Here is a 22,138-nt window from a genome sequence, read left to right as displayed (position 1 = left end):
ATTTAACCTCATTCCGTCTCTGCATATATTGTTCCCACAATTCCCATTTTTTCCTGTGAAGTTTGCTCCTTCCCTTTTCTAAAGTTCCCAATCCCAGATGTTTTATCTCTGTTAATATATTCACTACTCCTAGTAAAGTTGGTCTAGACTTTGATTTCCATTTTCTAGTAATTGCTTTTTGGCACCCACCATAATTAGACTCAGCAGGGCTTTACTATGTCTAGGCAATTCCGATTCTGTATCATGACTCAAAAAAAATCATCTCCCCAGTCAATCCAATCTGCCCACCCAGCATCTCTGACAGAGCAGTCTGTAGGGAATCTCTAAAGTCTGCTAGCTCGTTACACTCCCAAAACATATGCCCCCAGCCATCTCTTTCTTGCCCATCACACCTCCAACATTTGCTGTCTACCTGAGGAAAAATTCTTTGGAGTCTACTTGGGGTATAAAAATACCTATGTAAACACTTCCAGGCAAAGACTTTCTAGACTTTGTTGCATATTTTGGAGATATACATATATCCCCCCATTGTCGCTTTCTGAATTGCTTATTCAATCTCTCTTCCCAGTCCTTTCTAAGCTCCTCTGATTGATTCTTATAATTATCATGCAATATTTTACATGCTTTACTAATTATTCCTTTTTTAATGTCAGCTTCAGTGCTAGATTCTATTAAAAACTCTACCAGTGCTGGTCTTTGATTTAGGACCCCCTATTTCTTTCTCTTTGCCTGTACTCTGATATCAATCCTTGATAGGGAATTGCGAACATTGTTCTTGTCAGCATGTCTCCATGTGGCTCACAAGGATGCTGTTTTCCTTTCTAGTGATCCGAAATATATCACCACATGCATGCTTTGATGTTTCCCACAGTTCAAAGAACTTCCCAGATAAAAATAATCTTTCTGTAGTTTCTCTCTCTCATCTTTCTCTGAGCATTAGCATAGCTGCAGTACTTTGATTCAGTTTGGTTCAGGCGAAATCTTTTCTTAGTATTGCGTGCATATTAAAAAAAGTGATGTGCAGTATGTGTGTTGCTTTCCCTTCTGACTGTCAGAACTGATATTAAGGTGCATTGTCAAATGTTTGCCTCTATTAATGTATTCTGATTTAACCCAGTAACATTTACTTTCTGTTCATGGAGCTAATTAAGCAAGCAGTATGTTAAGGGAAGACCCACATTATTGATATGTACTTCTTTTCCTGCAGCCTAAAAATGTAATTTTTCAGAACCACTCAAGAATAGGAGTACTCACATTAATTCAACATATTATTTTTTACTTTAATGATTATCAGGACTATATTTTCCACTGGATATGTCACAAGTCATAAGTTTCCTACTTTCAGCTGGAAACATGACAGCCTGTGATATTATCTCAAATTCAAAACTCAGTTTAGCTAAATAATAATAATATCTTAAGGTTCAGGTAAGTTATATATACCACAAACTGCCTGTATGCGGTAGGTAATTACTGCCTGCTAAGTTTATAATAAGAGTTTATTCTCATTTTTGTCTGTATTTTGATTTAATATCTCTGTAATCTGTACAACTGTTTTTCTCCATCCACCCTCCCACTTCTTGTTTTGGTCTTTTTGTCTTGATGGCTTTGAGATGCCCGCCTCTGGTATTAAGTTGATACTGGACACTCCCGCCCAGTCACATTACATCAGCTCAATCTACTGTTAACAGTGAGAACCTAGCAAAGGCCCACCCCTTTAACTTCTGCATATTGAATTATTTCATTATCTTCTGCCTCTTCACTTCCTACTTAAAAAAAAAAAAAAAAAAAACTGTTTCCTACATTTCCTGGAACAGGTGTAGCCCAGATACAGACTTGCTGTATCCTGGACTTTTTGTATGCTAGAGGTGCTCTTCAGTTTTTTCCCTCATATCTGCTAGTTCTCCGCTCTCCTGCACTTTTATTAGCCTATTAGTGTAGCACTTTAAACTACTCCCGGTGCCAGAAAGTCTGCTCTTCATACTTTCCCTTAGAACTAGCTGGTTTGTCAGTAGTAGCACTAAAATCTGAATCTCTGTGACTAGCACTTGCTATAAAACCTGCTGGAAAGCACTAGGAAGCCTTAAAATGATACAAGCACTCAACTCTCCTTGTTAATAAGGAGAAATTAATCATAGGCTCTAAACAGCCTATAATTGCAAAGTACCTTGCCAAGGTAATGGAAAACACCTCTTGTACTTTACAAAAGAAACACTGAACCAGGCATGTCCAACTGACAGCTTCCGGTGATTTCTCCTGTCCACCTGGTGAATCTGGGCATGCTGGAGCAATGCAGCAATTGCCTCACGTACACAGACAATCCTCTCCTCTTACCACACAACACTACAACCTGCAAAAGATGCACTTACATAGCCAAACTCTCCACCCAAGATTGTGCTAGTCAGTCAAGAGGAGAAGGTTAACACCTGCACTACACCTCAAGCAACACATAGCCCTTCAAAACTCACGCCTCCAACATCCACACTTAGTAACACTAAACCCATTTATGGGGAGGCCCTTAACATTAACCTGCCCAAGCAGCAAGGACCTCTGAAGCTGAAATGCAAACAAACACAAGTCACAACCAAAGTGTCACATAGCTCACAACACCAGTGTGCCACCCAACAACAGCCCCTAAGGCAAGATAATGTGCCCAACACTTTAGTCATAGGTGACTCTATAGTCAGGCACACTGATTTCCCACTCACCAGGCTGAACAAGGAGAAAATTACAGTCAGCTGCCTGTCGGGTGCCAGGATCCGCCACATCACGCATGCACTCAAGTCACTCCACAACAAGTACAAATATGACTCTGTCATTGTCCATGTTGGAGTGAATGACTTGAGATGTACATCCTTGGACTACATGGAAAGAGACAAGGAAGAACTCTTAGATCATGTGGCACAGGCAGGTATGACCGTAGCCCTGAGTAGCATCCTGCCTTCACCCAGAATGATACCACAGTATAAGGACAAAATGACTGACTACAACAATTGGCTAAGTTTCTGGTGTCATTCAAAGGGGATCCAGTATCTGTCTGCCTGGGATGATATGATCGACAGACCACGATGCTTTGCCAGAGATGGTCTGCACCTGTCACCCCTGGGATTCAGGTTACTGCTAAGGCTCTTGCCACCCCTATAGTGCCATTTTAGGGAAGGATCAAAGGTCAAAACCACCACCATAACAGATATAAGCATGCAAAATCTAAAGGTAATGCTACTCAATGCTAGAAGTGTGAACCTCAAAATGCACTCTCTCGAGGCACTTATAAAAATGGAGAACATCGATATCTGTGCAGTAACTGAGACCTGGTTCAAGGCTCCAGAAAGCACCCCTGCAATACCAGGCTACAGCTCTTACCACACTTTTTGGCCACCAAACCAGGACCGAAACACTAAAGGCGGAGGAGTGTCCATATTCACCAAGGATATTCACACCTCCAGGCTAGTTGCCCAACACAATGCATCTGAAATTCTACAGGTACAACTAATACTAGGTACAACTACAATCTAAATTGTATCTTACAACAGATCCCCCACCATACCCCAAGATTCTCACTACACCTTTCTAAACATACTGGAAAATATTAAGATACAACCAAACACCCTAACACTGGGTGATTTCAACTACCCTGCCATTAATTGGGAAAACTATTCGGGCACCAACACCTTAGCCCAACGGTTCTTGGAATTCATAAATTCCAATGCCCTGGATCAACTAATCTATAGTCCCACCAGGGGCTCAAATATCTTAGACCTGGTCATTATCAACATGGGATATCGATACTCCACACCAGTGGTCACCCCCTCGTTGGTCAGGTCTGACCATAAGCTAATCACCCTTGAAGTCCACATTTCACCCACACCCCCAGTTGGGAAAACCTCCATAAAAAACTTCTCCAAAGCTAACTTCATGTTACTCAAGTCAGAAGTGGCAAACTTCATGACACCCATGCAGACGGGAACTGAAAGTTCAACTGCCGAATCCTACACTAAGGCACTGTATGAGCACATCCACTCATGCATGAATCGTGCCATTCCAAATAGAACCAAGATGCTCTCCTCCAAAAAAAGAAGCCAATCTGGTGGTCCCCTGCCATAAACAAACTATACACCAGAAGGAAGAAACTTGCAGAAAATAGGAAAATCCCAGGATGCAAAATACTCCCTTACCAGCCTCAGTAAGAAGCTGAGATCCCTCATAAAATCCTCCAAAGCTAATTATGAAAATAAAATTGGCAAAGATTCCAAGGACAACCACAAGGCATTCTATAGCTATGTCAAGAATCTAAATGGCAATGTTCAGATCTGTTCTGAGCTACAACAGAATGGCATTAAATATACTGATCCCAAGGATATTGCCAATATCCTGGCAGATCGATTCAGTGCCAACTTCACCCCCCTCTCACCCCCTAAAGGGCCCAGCTCAATACCAAACGATTGCCAAATTCCAGTAATCACGGCCACACAGTTAAAAAACACACTCTCCAAAGCTAAGAATACAGCATCCATAGGACCAAACAACATCCTGGGCTGTATACTACATGAACTACAAAATGAACTGGCACCTCACCTAAGTGTCATGTTTAATCATAGCCTCACCTCAGGCTTCATGCCCAGTGAGTGGCACACAGCTACTGTTTTCTCACTCCACAAGGGGGGATCCACCTTGGATCCTGGGAACTATCGTCCCATCAGTCTGATGAGCCTGATCTGCAAAGCCATGGAATGCATTATCATGGAACTTATAAACAAAGACAATGGCAACCTTCAAACACTGGACCCCACCCAGTTTGGTTTTGTAAAGGGCCGATCTTGTCTCCTCAACCTGATTGACTTCTTTGAATCAGTATCCAGAGCCGTGGATGAGGGCAAGGTGGTCCACACAGCCTATCTGGACCTCATCAAGGCCTTCGACACCATCCCCCACTCTGGAATCATAGATAAACTTACTAAGCTGGGCATTAATCCCTATATCACTTGATGGGTTGCCAACTGGCTTACTGACAGAACCCAAACTGTAAAAGTAGCCAACTCAAAATCCAGCTCCAGACAAGTGACAAGTGGAGTACCTAAGGGTTCAGTCCTGTGACCGTTCTTGTTTGGCATCTACTTCTCTGAAGTACAGGCCAGCACTAAGGGACTTTGGCTAACAAAGTTCGCAGATGACTGCAAACTGGGAGCCATTAATAAATCCCCAAATGATGTGGTTATTCTACAAAATGGCCTTACAGAAACAGATGCTTGGTTCCAGAGCCATGGGCTCAAGCTCAATGCCAAGAAATGTATAGTTATCCCCCTTGGGAAAAAACATCTACCCATGAATTACCACATAAGTGGCAGTACACTAAACACCAAAAGTGTGATAAGGGATTTAGGGACACAAGTGGACAGTGGTCTCACCTTTGATAACCACATCACCACAACAGTCAGGAAATCCTTCTATGTGGCACACCTCATCATTAAGGGCTTTTCATCCAGAAAAAGGTCATTGTCCCACTGTACTCATCCCTCATTAGACCCATTATAGAGTACAATGCCCCATTTGGTATGTACCTCACAAGACATCTGCAACAACTAGAAAGGCCACAGAAATTCCTCAATAAAAGAATCACAAGCCTAAAGCAGATGCCCTATACTGACTGTCTAAAAAACCTCCAGCTATACTCTGTCGCATATCGCCTGCTCAGAGGTGATCTCTGCTTAACATACAAGGCCATGTCAAACCCAGAGCTGTTGGACATGCTACACTTAAAGAAATCCCACTCTCTTACAGCCACACGCTCCAGGGATCTAAACCTGGTCATTACAATGACAAAGCATGCTGGAGGGATAGGTTCCTGACCCAGAAACTCTACATACTCTGGAATAGACTGTCCATACATGTCAAGTTAAGCGCCTCTTTGGCCCTCTTCAAAAAGAACCTTGGCGATTGGATGGGAGATAGGAAATTCACCCCAGGGATCACGTCAATCCCCCTGTTAGACAGGGGACCAGGGAAGTAATAGCAAGAGAATTGTTATGGCTATGCTTGTATAGGCCCTAGGGCAGATAGCCTAGTACCAACCTGTGAACCTATGAACCCAGTCATTCAATATAATATGCTAGTATGATTATTAAATGAAACAGGTTATTTTTTTATATCTGGCACAACTCACAGATTAATGTTTTATTTACTCAGCAATGTGTTTCTGGGAAGGCAGAAGTTCTGTAATCTAAACCTAGGAGACAGTTCCACAATTGTGCTGTTAGATATCCATCTGTTATGGCACTGATACAGGAACCGAAGTGCTGGGTAGGCAGAACCATAACATACAGTCCCCGGGATTCATGAAGCTTGTGCCAGGTGCAGGCGTAGCGTTGGCATTCCAACACCAAATATGGCCGGTGAGCGATCCAGATACAAGCTGTTTCCATGTGCATGACCTGCGTACGCTACGCCCGCACAGCTCCCGGCCCCTATATGCTAATTACCCCAATTGCAGCAGTGTAGCATGCAAATGAAGGTATTTAGTGATCCAGGAAGTGGTGCAAGCTTAGTGTAAGCATGCAGAAATGTAAACCATAAAAAAAGGTTTACATTTTTGCAAACATAAAATCAGAGCCATGACAGCTGACCAAACACATGTATTATATCATTAATATATGCCAATGGCTAAATATATAGCCATTAGCATAAAAAAAATGTACAAAATATAAAAAGAACATTTAATTTCATTTTTCGCACTATCGCGAAGTTTAAGCACAGGGCAGCGGCACGCAAACCAGATCGCAATAAAAATAGAAAAATATAGAATAAAACTGCAATGTAACACATATGATTTTCCCATAATAGTCAATGGCAGGCATGTTACACCACACCATGGTGCAAGGGTTGCTAAGGGGCTGTGACAGTGTTTTGCGTGGTAGCTAGGAATTAGTAGGCAATGCCATGCAAATGAGAGGAGTAATAGTGAATCACAGATTCCCCGCTGGTGTAAGGATGCACCTCACAGCATAGCGTTATAACACCGAGGTGTGCCCTTGAGAGAGAAATTACATCAAGAGAGGGGTGTGTCACCTTTGCTGTGAGCAAATTGGAGCATTGCTAATCCGGTGTCCCATAGCTAAGCAAAGCTGCTGGAAAGGGGTGTGTTGAATTGGTCATAGCTTTGCTTAGCTGAGAGTACACAAGGTAACTGAGTATGCATGTGAATGGAGATTAAAACGTGCTTAAACTCGGTAAACGGGTTTGCACGGCATGCACCGGAGCTGAAACAGGAAGGATATAGGAAAAGAATAAGGAAATGCTGCAGCAGGGAAATTGGAGTACAAATGACTAATTAACATCTAGGAACCTACAGTGGGCCATTGGCAACAGCTAACAAGGCTGCAAGCAGCTACCTGCAGAACAGGAAAGGGGAGGGGCTGTACTGCAAAGAAAACAGTAAAGTCTCACAGCAGAACAAAGCAGATTTGCATTATATCATCTACAAGACACATTTTGCAACACATGACTCGGTAGGGAAAGTACAAAACAAGAAAGACGGTAGGTGGAGGCATGCCGATAATGGGAGGGGATCCTGGTATAAAAGTGGCTTAAAGGGCAACAGATTAATCAAGGCAGGCAAGCATAACTTCACACTAAAGGCCCCACATTTGCAGTACTCACTGTAAAACCCATAATTAAGATACCCTGCAGCTGGAATTGCTCATACACACCCAATGACATCAGCAGCATACATAGCACAATAGTATAAAGTGTGAAAGCACCTCACACACACTTGTGTATTCCCATACACTCTGCACCATTGGTGTATACAGACGGGGAACTTTTAATATGTACAAGTTAGGGGCTGCCATAGCTTTGATCCACCAGCATGTGTTGGAGACTGAAGGTGGTGTGCAGGATGATGCTCACAACCACCCCAGGCACCAGTGGAGGAGAAAAGTGTTCAGACCCAGGGTAACCTGCCAGGGGCTATATGATCTGGAGATAGTAGAGCATTACAGGGTGGACAGGGACACCCTACTGCAACTTCTGGAGCTGTGCAGGCCATGCCTCAGAGCCAGAACAAACAGAGGGGAACCCATCCCAGTGGATACGAAGGTATGTGTAAGCCTGAGATTACTAGCTACAGGTACCTTTCAAAGGTCAACTGGGGATATCATGGGGATCTCACAGGCATCAGCATCCAGGGTACTTCATCAGTTCCTGGATGCCATGTTACCACATGCCAATAAGCACATATACTTCCACCGAATGCAGGAGGAGTTGGCCAGCAATATGCATCTCTTCCACCTTGTGGCAGAATACCCGGAGGTACTGGGTGCAATAGACTGCACGCACATACACATCAAGTCACCACCCGGTGAGCAGGGTAGGCACTACATAAACTGCAAGGGAATCGGGATACCCCTCTATCAACTGCCAGGTTGTGTGCTATGCCCAGGGCATTATCATTGATGTGTGTGCTGGCAGCCCTGGAAGCTATCACGACTCCCACATCTGGCATGCCTCACAGCTGTATCAGGTATTTGCCAGGGGGGACACCCCATATGACCACCTGGTGGGGGATGCTGGCTATGCACTGGAACCATGGATGATGACTCCCATCTGAAATGCATACACACCCATGTAAGAACGCCATAATGAGGTACATGCACAAACCAGAATCATCATAGAGCATGTGTTTGGGATGCTTAAATCATGGTTCTGTTGCTTGGACATATCTGGGGGAGCCTTGCAGTACTCTCCAGGCATGTGTGCCCACATCTTCATAGTATGTGCCATGCTACACAATATGATCCTGTGGAAACAGCTGTAGCAGGGACAGAATGGTGGAGGCCCGCACAGCCCACCACCATTGCCAAGGGCCCCACAGGCACAGAGGTACTCAGACCACGAACACCCTGAGCCACCCCAGTAGGCAGATGGAGGTGTGCCCAGTATGCCCATGCCTTGGCAAGGAGGGAATGTATAGCACACACACTGACAGTGTAGGCACTAGGGACTGACACCTTTCTCCACCTGCACACACAGTAAAAATGGGTGGCACACGCACAAGACTACCTGAAAATTGTCATGTATAGGCAATCTACAGTGTGCATCCAACATAGGCAGCCCTCAACTATTGCACACACAACTGCTATTGGCACAAGGTAAGTCAACACCTGAACAATAAATTAAGCTATCAGCATGTGCTGATATTGTATGTATAGATTCATAGGTTCATAGGTAGGTACTTGGCTAACTGCCTGAGTGCATTCATAAGCCTAGCCAAAATTTGTCAGCTTTTGCCACCCCATCGATTAATTAACTGTCCCTCTGTGGAGCAGAGCCAATGGCAGGATCCCTGGGGTGTATCTACTGTTCCCCATCCACTCTTCAAGGTTGCTCATGAGGAGTGTTAGTGAGGTGCTCTGTATAATGTAATTAGGGATGTAGTTTCAAAGCATGGGGAGTTTCTGTGACAGGACTCTGTCCCTCCAGCATCTTCTAGTTATTGTTGTGGCAAGGTTTAGCTCATTACAGAGTGTGGCTCACTGTGACACGGATTCCCATAGGTGGAGCATATCCATTAAGCCTGAGTTGGGCATGGCTTTGTTGGCAAGCAGAGATCATCTCTGAGTAAACGAGATGCCATTGAGTAAAGTAGGAGTTTATTCAGTCTGGTTGCATAGGACATATGTTTGAGGCCAGTAATCCTTTTGGCGAGGTATGTTCATGGACCTTCCAGCTGTTGAAAGTGTCTTCTTAGGTACATCCCAAATGGGTTATTATACTTTATGATGGGACTGATAAGTGATGAGTAAAGGGGCACTATAACCTCAGTATGTCTAGATGTGAACCCTTTAGTAATCGGATAGCCTACATAGAAGGATGTCCTAACTACTCTGGAGATATGATTGTCAAAGGAGAGATCACCATCTGCCTTAGTCCCCAGATACCCTATTACCTCGTCTATATTAAAGTGGCTGCCACTTACGTGCTAATATGTGGGTGTTTAGTTTTCCAAAATGGAATGACCATGCAGTTTGTGGCACTTAGCTGTAGTCCATGACATTGACACCCTGTGTCGGTCTCTGTGAGGCCCCTTGAAGGATGTCTGTGTCAGCTGGACTGTCAATTATGGCTCCCAGTTTGCAGTCATTGCCAAACATGGTCTGCCGTAGTCCACCTGTGTTTGCCTGTACCTCTGATAAGTATATGCCAAACATTAGGGGTCCCAGGACTGAGTCCTGTGGGACACCAGTTGTGACTGGTTAAGAGTTGGACCTGGAGGCTGCTAATCTTACCATGTGGGTTCTGTGTGTAAGCCTGTTGGCAACCCATCCTGTGATGTATGGGTTTATGTACAGGCTGGTGAGGTTATCAATAATACCTGAGTGAGGAATGGTGTCAAAAGCCTTGGTGAGGTCCAGGTAGTAAGTGTGAACCACCTCTCCCCTCATCTAATGTCTTGTTGACTGTCTGTAAGATGTCAAACAGGTTCAGTAGGCATGATCTGCACTCAGCCAAGCTGACCAGGGTTGGGTCAAGTGTTTGGAGGTTATCAATGCCGTTGTCAGACCAGGCTAGTCAGGCTTATGGGGTGGTAGGTACCATGGTCAGTTGTGTTTCCACCTTGATGGAGTGGAATAACCATTGCTATGCACCATTGTATGGGCATGCAGCCTGTGTAGAGGCTGAGGTTGAAAAGCTTAATTAGGTGAGGGTTAGTTTGTCCTGTAGTGTTTGCAAGATGCAGTCTGGAACACCATCTGCCTCCACTGATGCTGTGTTTTGCCATCTGAGGGGGCCATTTCCACCTGTGTGTCTCTGATGTCTGGGATACTGTACTTTCTGGGTATTGTTGTGGGCTCTTTAGGGGGTGAAGTTTGCACTGAATGTATCTGCAAGGATGTTGGCGATATCAGTAGGGTCAGTATATTTTGTGCTATATTGCACTGGCATAGTGCAAATCTGTGTGTTACCACTTAGATCCTTGATATAGCCAAAGAAGGCTTTGTGGTTATCTTTCGAATCCCTGCCTATTTTCCTGTTGATGTTAGCCTTGGATGATTTCATGAGGGACCTAAGTTTCTTACTAATACTGGTCACGGATGTCTGCCCTTCTTGGGTGTTGCTGTTTTTCTGGACTACTGTCCTACTTCTGTTGTATAGCCTGTTTATTGTAGGGGTCCACCAGACTGGTGTCCTTGTCTAGGAGGAGCGAGTCTTGGTTTACCAGTGATGGCACAATCCATACATCCTTATAGGTGCTTATAGAGTGCATTTGTAAATCTTTCTGTATCTTGAGCTGTGTTTTCCCTTAGCGTGGGGGCTGTGAAACCTCCCACTTCTGTCTTTAGTATTGTGAATTTAGCTGTAGAAAAGGTATTCACTGTGGTTTCCTTGGGTGGGGGAGATGGTTGGGTGTGGAAATCATCAGTGAAAAGTCCATGGTCAGATCTAAGCAGTGACCGGTTTACCTCTGCTGTGGTGCACCTGTCACCCATGTTGGTGATTACCACTTCTAGTATGTTTCCACCTCTCGTTAGGGAGTTTACCCATCTGACACAGGGCATATAAGGTGATAAATTCCAGGAAGCGCTGGGCCTGGAAGTGAGTACTCGAGTATGTTTCCCAATTAATGGTAGGGTAGTTGACATCGACCAATACCACGGTGTTCAGTAGGACTGTCATGTTTTCCACTATCTCCAGGTAGGAGGAGTGGTGGTCCTGGGTCATGGAGGGTGATCTGTAGCAGGCTACAATTTGCATTGCAGTTGTGGCTGATGTTAGCTCCACATGGATGATCTCAGAGGTATCATGCTGCCCCACTAACCTGGAGGTGTAGGTTTCCCTGATGAATATGGATACACCCCCCCCCCTCCATGTCTGTGTCAGTCCATGTTCTGTGGCCAAAATGTGTGGCATGGATTGTAGTCCGGTAGTGCTGGTGTGCTCTCAGGAGCCTTAAAATACATCTCAGTTACTGCACAGATGTCGACGTTGTCCATACAGAGGAGTGCTGTGAGTGCGTGCATGTTGTGATTACAACCCCTGGCATTGAGTAGCATAACCCTCAATGATTCTGCTATTGTGCTGTTTATGGGGGTGGGAATCACCTTTGAGACTTGCCTAAAAAAGGCACCATGGGGGCGCCAATAGCCTTGGCCAGTATTCCAAAGCCTAAGTCTGACACATGCAAGCCAGTATGGTATTGTTGCATGCATGTTACCCATCTGTGCTTGTTTCTCATCTTTCCTGTAGGTAATCTACTGGTAAGCAATAGAAAGCCTTAAACTTATACAAGTCTTCTAGCTTCCAAGATAGGCTTTTGGAGTGATTAAGCATCAGTGTTCTGTATGTTCTTGCTGTACTTAACTGTTTTCTGACTACATGGTAATTTTTCACTGTATATTGTGATCTGAAAGCTCTGTTTATTCACATATTATGTCTGTGATGGCCTGCACTTTAGAGGTTCACAGATAGGTAATAGGCTATCTGCCCAAGGGCATTTAGAAGCATAGCTACAGTGTGTTGGCTTTCCCCACACCATTGATGAAGTAACTGAGCCTCTGTCAAGCATAGTCAATGAAGTGATTCCAGGCAGAGTTGCTGGAAGTTGTTGAGGACTGGGGTAGCGGAAAGTGATAGGGGTACTTAGTGATCTAAAGAGGGAATGTTAATGTGAAACATCAACACCATTCAATTTCCCCAACAGGTCTTGCAGCTATAAAACTGGAGGGGCTCCCCCACCCCCTGGCTGTATGGTTCTGGGACACATGATCCCAGGGGTGTATATTATGTTGCCCATTCACACATCAAGGTTTCTCATGAAGTGTGTCAGTGAGGGGCTATGCCTAATGTAGTTAGGAATTTAATTTATAGTCTCTCATTTCATTTATGTTTTTATTTCAAGAGTAAGTGAAGCTCAGTGGGTTTGGGCACCTCCACCCTTTGCTTAGCCTAGCTTACACATAGAAATCATCTAAATAGGAAATAGGCAGAAGCAACGTTAATGTCAATAGTGTAATAGTTGCAGCATTTGCATAGTATCTGTGCATTCCTGGTTCAAATCCCAATAAAGTCAGAGATGTTTTTCATTTTAAAAAGTATACCTTATATACCCATGTGTGCTGTGTGCTGGAGGGTAAAGTCAACAGAGAATGTAATGTTATGTAAGCACATAGTGAGATGTTACTTCACTGAAATGTATATATCCTGAGTAGTTAGCAGATGTGGCCATGTGTGCGCGCACAGGTTATAAGTTTTAAAGTTTGTTGAACTGCTGCTTTAATGTCACACAAACACTTTTAAACATGCTTACAACTGCTTAAATGAGCCTTATTCTGGAGTAAAACACATTTTTAAAGCATCGCAGGTGGTGAACCCTGGACCACACACACAATAGTCATGGGACTTACCACTAAGCCATCTGAGCTGTATACATGTTTCATGGTCTTTAGACTACACCTTATACTATAGGCATTCCACAGTACTGACCACAAATGGGACAGTCGCTTTGTGTACATATGTACAGTACATTGTAATGTACTATAGCTTGTGAATCAACATATACAAGTCTACATATGTGTAACTGTTATAAATTAATACTAAATATATATATATATATATATATATATATATATATATATATATATATATATATATATACAGTTGCATCTATAGCCATATATATAAACATCTATGAACACACTTTGTGACACAGAAGCAATCCAAAGGAATTGAAGTGTACACAAAACACATGCAGCTCTGCTATTATAACTATTAATATTAACTTAATTCACCATAGACGGGATGGTTGTTATGTATGTGGAGATTGGGGTGGGGGAGGAATGATGGGCAATGAAATTATGCATCAAGGAGAGCCTGGGTTGGATGTTCAAAAAGTGAACTGCAGGGATATACATGGAGTATGGGGACAATATAAAAAAGAAGCAAAACAAGAACCATTCTCATCCATAATACACCCTGTCAAGTCATATTGCAACACTTAATTCCACAAACATATGAATATTAACATGAATCATAGATATGTACACCAACTGATTGTCACATTTGTTTTCAGTAGTGAGGAATGCCCATAGTAAAATGTATATTCTAAACACCATAACATTTGTACATATCTCAGATGCCTTAGTGGTAAAGTCAGTGACTGTGGTGTTCATGGTCCTGGGTTCATGACCTGCAAGGGCTGCTAATTTATTTTGAAAGCCAGAATAAGGGCTGTCGAATGCAGGATGATTAAAGCACTTTTAAGCAGTTGTAAGTGGTTTTGCATGGGTTTGCGTGACAGAAAAGTGGCACTTAAACACAGTTAAATGGATAAGCGCTTCACAGGTTTAACAGACAAACCCGCTTACAACCGCTTAAATGTGCGTTAATCACATTTTCCCTACCCGTACCAGTTCTGAGAGGTAAAATAATAACCACTTCCAGGTTTAGAACCTGCAACCATGTACACCATCCTCAGAGTACCCTACCACTAAGCTACCTGAGATGTACCTATGCCAGCTGTGTATTCAGACAGGTTAAAACACAAAAGGGAGGATTGTGTGGAAATAGGACAAACCGCCATGTACCCAATGAAAGGTGTATGCTATATATATATATATATATATATATATATATATATATATATATATATATATATATATATCTAGAGAGAGAGATATACATGTCGATATATAGAGATATACATATATATGTTGATATATAGATCTATGGAGGTACATATAAACATATGCAATAATATATATTATATATCTATATCTATATCTCTATACATATATCTCTATACATATATATATATATATATATATATATATATATATATATATATATATATAAACATACACACATACATACATGTGTGTATACAGCATCTGAAGTGTTCAAATCTGAGTATAACATGGACCATAGCAATCACACATTCTGCCACCCCCAAACAATATGAACATAACATATGAAGAGTATATGGCAATACACTATTACAAATATGTTCTATGGACATGAGCCAAATAGGGTTAGTCAGCAACACAACTGCAATGACTGCAAATATCCATGACAGAAATACACAGACATCTTTCATGTAGCAAAATTTTATTACATTCAGATGTATTGCCAAAAGGATTCAAGGACTAACAATACCTGCATGCTATACAGGAAGCATTTAACAGTGCTTTAATGAATCAACCTGCAATTGCCATAGTATTAGTCCACTAAGGGATAGGTGTTCACATAGGGAAAGAACCCCTACACACATATAGAATATGTATAAAAGTAGTTCCTACACACCTGCATCTGCTATGTACACCCATCAACATCTCCCCCACACCCAAACTAATTACAACAATACATACTGTCATACCATAACCAATTATTCACCCACTGTACGACATCAGCTGAAACCTTAACATACCTGGACAGAGACACACTAACATGGCCCTATGTGAAATAGTTGCTGTTATACAATGGAACAGCTGCTGATGTTACAGGGTTTGTTTGAACTAATCCTGTTTCAGAGGGTTGAAAAGTAATTACACCAGGAAGTGTTACCAATTACTGATTATCAGCACAGTATGATACACATTTACACCAAACTAAAGATGTCTGGTGAGCACACTGTAAACCCCCTAACATTATATGCATAGCCATACAGCCGTGAGCTGGTCAAACATTCTGGCCAGACTGAAACATATGCAGAAGTATTAGGTACAGACAAACCCTGCAAAAGTAGCAATGTTCAGAAATATAACAGCAGTACTCACATGTAGACCAAATCTTCTAGGCATTACACACAATATATTTCTGTTTGTCTCCATAGAGCTGTTGCAATAGATTTTAAACAACACTTCCAGGCTGTCTTCCTCACAAGTAAGGCAAAGGGACAACGCCCAAGTGGAGTACTCAGTTATACTCCACCGTTGTCATGGTATTGGCTAAAGGAGTAGCTGCACAGCTGATGTGCATGTAATTAACTACTGTGGAACATCAATTGGTGATCAGGATAGCACATTTTACTGATCTCTAACTATAAAAGGATGCCTTGTCACACATTCAAACCATCTGTATCTACCTGCAGAATAGTACAAAATACCCAACAGAAGATCGAAACACAAACCAAAAACGATTAATATACCAGTCAATAACACCTCCAATCAGGGGTGTAGCCAGAGATTTACATTTTGTACTCAGACCTAATGTTGCTGCTTCCAGTACCCACTTGTCAGTGTAGAAATGTACTCACCCCTCAAAATACTACCCCAAGATACATGGAAAGATGTACTTTCTTTTCAACTGTTACAATTAACTGCCATACAAAGCAAGTTATTGAGATGTATTCCTTTGGCACAAGAATTGTTTGTGAACTGCTATACTGTGAATATTCATTTACTCAGTTCTAAACAGTTTGTGATTTTTAGTGTTGACATTAGCCTGAGCTGCTCAGAAAAACTGGACACATTTCAGTACAGTGAGTATGCTTACCTACATCCTTGCCTCCAATTACTAAGAAGGTACGTATAACATTTAGTATGTCTGTGTATGTAGTACCTGTTCTGTAATAATTACAGTGTAATCAATGCATACAGTGGAAATAGCTATATTGTAGCGATGTATTGTTGAGCAGTAGTAATGCTTGTAGTATTCTATGTGTGTACTGCTGTAGGTCACAAGGCAAACTCCTGATACACCACAAAGGATGATATATATATGGGCTTGGAATTCACTAGTTATTTTCCAGCCACTGTCAGTGTCAGGGTTGGTCCAACAAGTATGTGCTATAACAGGGGATAGGATATGTTGATATATTGTAACAGTAGACATATGTATGGGTGTATTAGTGAGATGAACATGTCAAAGGTGGGCTTACTGTGCAAATATGATTTGCATTGTGGGATATTGTGCCAATAACTGTGTAATGTACAGTATTTTAGGCAGATCTGTATTCCATTTTACATAGCGTTTCTGTTATGTTATGCAAACATTAGTTATGTCTATTGGTGATTACAATACTCAATAACAGGATGCATATGACTTGTATTCATCTGACAGTTTAGCAGCATGATAGCAAAGAAAATTGGAAGAGCTAGGTAACTATCCATGCACATAAGACGTGTAATATCCACCTCACTAGTATTGTTTGCAAGCAATTACAGCTGTGCATGTGTACATGTTATGCAAATGTGTAGTGACCCTTGTTACAGGGCTGGCCCAAATGGCTATGTGCACACCTACATGGAGTGGATATTGGGAGTAGAGACATACTGGCTGAACTTTCAGGTTTGTGTAACCTAACCTCTCATTGCCAACCTAACAGCTGCTTGCAGATACTGTATGTAAGGTTGTGCACAGCACTGGTAATGAAATAGGTTGCATATCATCTGTAACTCCAGTGTAACATCTGCAGTAGGAGTGTAAGATGTAGGAGACCGCTGCCCATGTGTAGTAGCTGCTTCATAGGTGATGGCTTACACTATCTGATTATATCCTGATCATGTTGATAGTGGCAGCAGAGTCTATTGAAACTTGACTCTGTTTGGGGAGTGGGTGTCCATGCCCAACAGAGCTCATGGTTCTGGTGGATATGTGAGTATATACCCAGAAAATGATACAGACCTGTTGACACTTGCATCATCTGTAATCAACTATCAGGATGTGATGTGCTCCTCAGAGGAGGATTGCTGCTAAAGGTAGCTACTATGTTTCTGTAATAGCCAGTGTTGTCACGTCCATAACACAAATATTTACTTGTGAGCATCACTGTCTAAAGCATCTTCATAAGCAATAAGTAAACTAAATACAGTACTTGGTACTTGTAGTACTGAATTCTCATACAGGCATGTTCACTAGTCAGCTACTGGTGTTTACTAATGTCAACTTTGTGTATGTGGCCATCCTGGGGGAATGTAATCTCTATGCCATGTACGCTGCCAAACCCACCTAACACCACACCCCACACATTGTCTGGGATGCAGCTACAGGGGTAAGCTGGAAGGCAGTCCAGTCTACAGCCATGACTGGACTGGACAGTCATGAGGTGTAGGTTAACACATGCATCTCATCACCACAACCAACACATACCCTTACCAGAACACAGTAAGGACACCCACACATGCCACCAGAAATCACACACATTCACAGAGACTTCTAAGTATCTGGCCAAGCAAGAGACCTCCCAAGCTGGAATAGACAGACAACAAAATACAAAACTTGTATGACATAGTTTGCATAATTGTGCCACACCTCAGAACACGTGGCCAGAAACATGCCCAACAGTACTCATTTGTGAATGCAAACTCTAGCACTATGTTACATACCAAGCTATACGAGGGCAAACATACTGTCAGCTGCCTGTCTGCCATGATTAGCCACACTCAGACCACCTTTTGAATTATACACATGGCTCTGGCATATTCCATGTTGTTGTGCAGGACCTGTGATGCAGTAGCCTGGACTGCATGGAAAAACACATGTAGGAGCTGTCAGGTCTTGTAGCCCATGCAGGTATGTCCCAAGGCCTGGGTAGCATTCTGCCATTGGCCAGAATGATACTGCAGTACAGGGACAAAAGGATTGTACTCCACAATTGTCTAATGTACTGGTGTAATTCAAAGGGTATCCAGTATCTCTCTGCCTGGGATAACATGGTTGACAGACCATAATGCTTTGCCAGACAGGGCCTGCACCTGTCACCCCTGGGAATCTGGATACTGGCTAGGGCTCATGCTTCCCCTATAGCGCCTTCATCATGCAAAGTTCCAGTGAAAGTCCACTGCTGTAACAGGGACAGCCAAGCAATAAACTGCAGGTCTCGCTACTCAATGATACATTTCAGAAACTCAATATTGACTCACTTACGTCAATTCTTAATATGGAGAACATATATCTGCAGTGACTAAGATATGGTTCAATGCTCCGGAGAGCACCCCTGCATGACCATGTTATAACACATACTTCACCTCTTGGCCATTATCCTTTATTGGAACACACAGGCCACATGTGTGTCCATATTCCTGAAGGGTATGTACACCCCCACGCTAGTTGCACTTGCATAACTTCAGATGCAGTATGCTGAACAACTACCTTTGTGCCAAAGTGGAATCCAAATTGTACCTTGCGACGGATAACCAACCATGCCTCAGAATTCCCAACTGTCATATTGTGCTGTAATGGGGAATATTAGGTTTGAGACAGAAAACCATAATAATGGCTACTCTCAACTATCCCATTATGAACTGGGAAGACTCATGTACCAACACCTGTGCTCAATGCATGTTGGATTTCATCAACCCCAATGACCTGGATCACCATAGTCACACAAACAGGGCTAACAGTATGCTACCCATAGTCAGTCTCCAAAGCCAGTGTTATGCTTCTTAAGAGTGAAGTGGTGACTGTCATGGCACCCATGCAGATCGACAATGCATGCGCAAATGCTGACTCCTACACAAATACACTTTAAGCACTCACATAAGTGCAGTGATTGTGCCATTGAAACAGAACCAAAATTCAACCAAACACAAACAGGAAGGCAAACTGGTGGAATCCTGCCTTAAACTATACCACATAAGGTAATAACTGTTGCAAGAGTGAACACACATGAGTGGAGGTGATCCCTGGTCAGCCTCAGTAAGATGCAGATACAGCATATAAAGCCACACAAAGCTACTGTGAAACTAATCAGCCACATATTATGTGGCCAACCACAGAGCATTCCATAGCTGTGTCATGAATCGTAATGGCAACAACAAGACCTGCTGTGCTTCACAGCACTATGGCATGAGAGGTACTGCACCTACAGAAATAGCACTTGTTCATCCACATAGGGTCTTGGATAACCTAAATCCACTCCCACCTCCCCCCCAACAGGTACACATATTTATATATCCATGTACACTACAGAGCCCCTGTAATAACAACTATGCAAGTACAAGCTGCACTCTCTAAAGCCATACATACAGCTTGCATGGGACCTGTCAACACCCCAGGGTGCATCCTACACAAATGTCAGAACAATTCGCTCTCCACATACACATCATGTTCACCCATGTGGACCCAGGCAGTCCTCATATCCTGTTCTGTCTGTCCCGATATGTGCATTTAGGTCACCCATTATCAACACCAATTCATGTTGTCCTGCTTTATCTAGTAGGTTCTGCAACTGCTGTCTGAATGCACTCTTTTCCTCACTATCACAACTCTGCTGTGGGGCATAGGCTGAGATTATGAATACTGTCCTATCATTACACTGGAGTCTGATTGCCATGAGTCTATCATTAATTCTGATGATATCCCGCACTGAGCTCTGAAGCCTCTGTCTCACCACAATTCCTACACCATTTCTAGCCTGTCCACCACCTGAGTAGTAGAGTCTGGATCCCAAGCCAAGTGGCTTTGTTACACTGCCCTTCCATCTCGTCTCTTGGATACATAGGATGTCCAGCCTCCTCCGTATCATCATGTCATCCACTTCTAAGCTGCGTCCTGTCAGTGAACCTACATTAAGTGTAGCAATTCTTAGTTCATGTTTGGCAGGTTGGTTGGTTTTTTGTCCAGCTTTCACTCAACAGAGCTATCCCAGGTAACCCAGGCTGGGCAACTAGACACCGGCCAGCCAGTAGCCTATTGACCCAGGGCTGCTGGGCTTTTACGGTGGGCACACACAGGCCAATAGGGGCACATATACCCCTCCCACCATTAGCATGGGTCCTTGGCGTGGGTCAGAGAGTAGGCCGGGTCCTCAACTACTTATCACTGGTAACTACCCATGCCCATTTTTTGGCGACAGTCAACATGACCGAATCACCTAGAGCCATATTTTACACCGTTGAGTGGCTAGCCCTGCCACGGCGTGCAGTTTGTGATCCGTGTTCTCCTATCTTGAGGATACTGCGCACCACAATAGATGCCCAAAGCGGTTGGTCTTTTTACAACTCTTCCCCCCATTGGGCACCATGTAGAGTCTGTGCTGCTGCCCACAGCTCCATTCATTCGTGAGTTTGAGATGGAAACACTCAGCATGTTTTTCGAACATGGGAGAAACCCCACGGAGACACAGAGAGAACATGCAAACTCCAAACAGGCATTAGTCAGAGGTGAGGATCGAACCTTGTACCTGATAGGAATAAAGAAGGAGAAGCCATTCTAGACTTCTGTCTGGCAAATGGCTTGATAGTAGCCAACACATGGTTCAGAAAGAGAGACAGTCACAAGATCACATACAAGAGTAGCCAACATGCAACTCAGGTAGACTTCCTCCTAGTAAGGAAAAGGCACTGGGGTAGAATCCATGATTGCAAAGTCATCCCCAGTGAAACAGTCGGTTCACAGCATAAACCAGTAGTTGCCACAATCAGCTGCAAGCAGTAGTCAGAGAAGGCTCTAAGGTCAACAGAGACCAGGCTAAAGACCTGGAAGTTGACTGGAGAGAAAGTACAGCAGTTCAAGGAATTACTCAGGGCTCTAGCACCCCAAGAAGAGGAGGAAATAGGTGGAGATGAAGAAGAGTGGCAGCGCCTAAAACAGCATGTGTTAGGACTACAGAAAAGATATGTGGCCGAGCCAGGTATGGAAATAAGGTACATAAGGAAAGCTGGTGGTGGAATGCAGAAGTGCAGGAAGTAATCAAAAGAAAGGAGGAGTGCAGGAAGAAGTGGGAGATTGAAAAGACTGACCAAGCTAGGAAGGACTACTGGTTGGCTAACAAAGAAACTAAGAAAGAAGTTTCAATAGCAAAGAATAGGGCATCAGAGGCACTCTATCAGCTTCTGGAAAGTGACTCAGTAAGGCACAAAGAAACTATACCAGGTTGCAAGGCAAAGACAGGAAGATAAAGAAGATAGTCAGACACCCTTCATAAGGGATTCCAGCAACAACCTGCTTACCAGCCCACAGGACATCAAAGGCAGATGGAAGGAGTATTTCCAGCATCTTCTGAATGAAGAAAACCCCACAGAAGTGGTACTGCCCCAGAAACAGCCTACAATGAGAGTAGAAGAGGCCAGCTTAGAAGAAGTAAGAGCAGCACTAAGGAAAATGAAGTCAGGGAAAGCAGCAGGCTCAGATGAGGTCACAGCAGATATGATAAAGATGCTGGGTGAGCTAGGGAGAAATGGCTCCTGAGGGTACTAATTGCAGTGTGGAG

The sequence above is a fragment of the Protopterus annectens genome, chromosome 3.part0, assembly GCF_019279795.1.
Source record: "Protopterus annectens isolate FY-2018-M chromosome 3.part0, PAN1.0, whole genome shotgun sequence".
Lineage (NCBI taxonomy): Eukaryota > Metazoa > Chordata > Ceratodontiformes > Protopteridae > Protopterus > Protopterus annectens.
The sequence above is the reverse complement of the archived record's forward strand: the minus strand, read 5'-3'. Positions refer to the sequence as shown.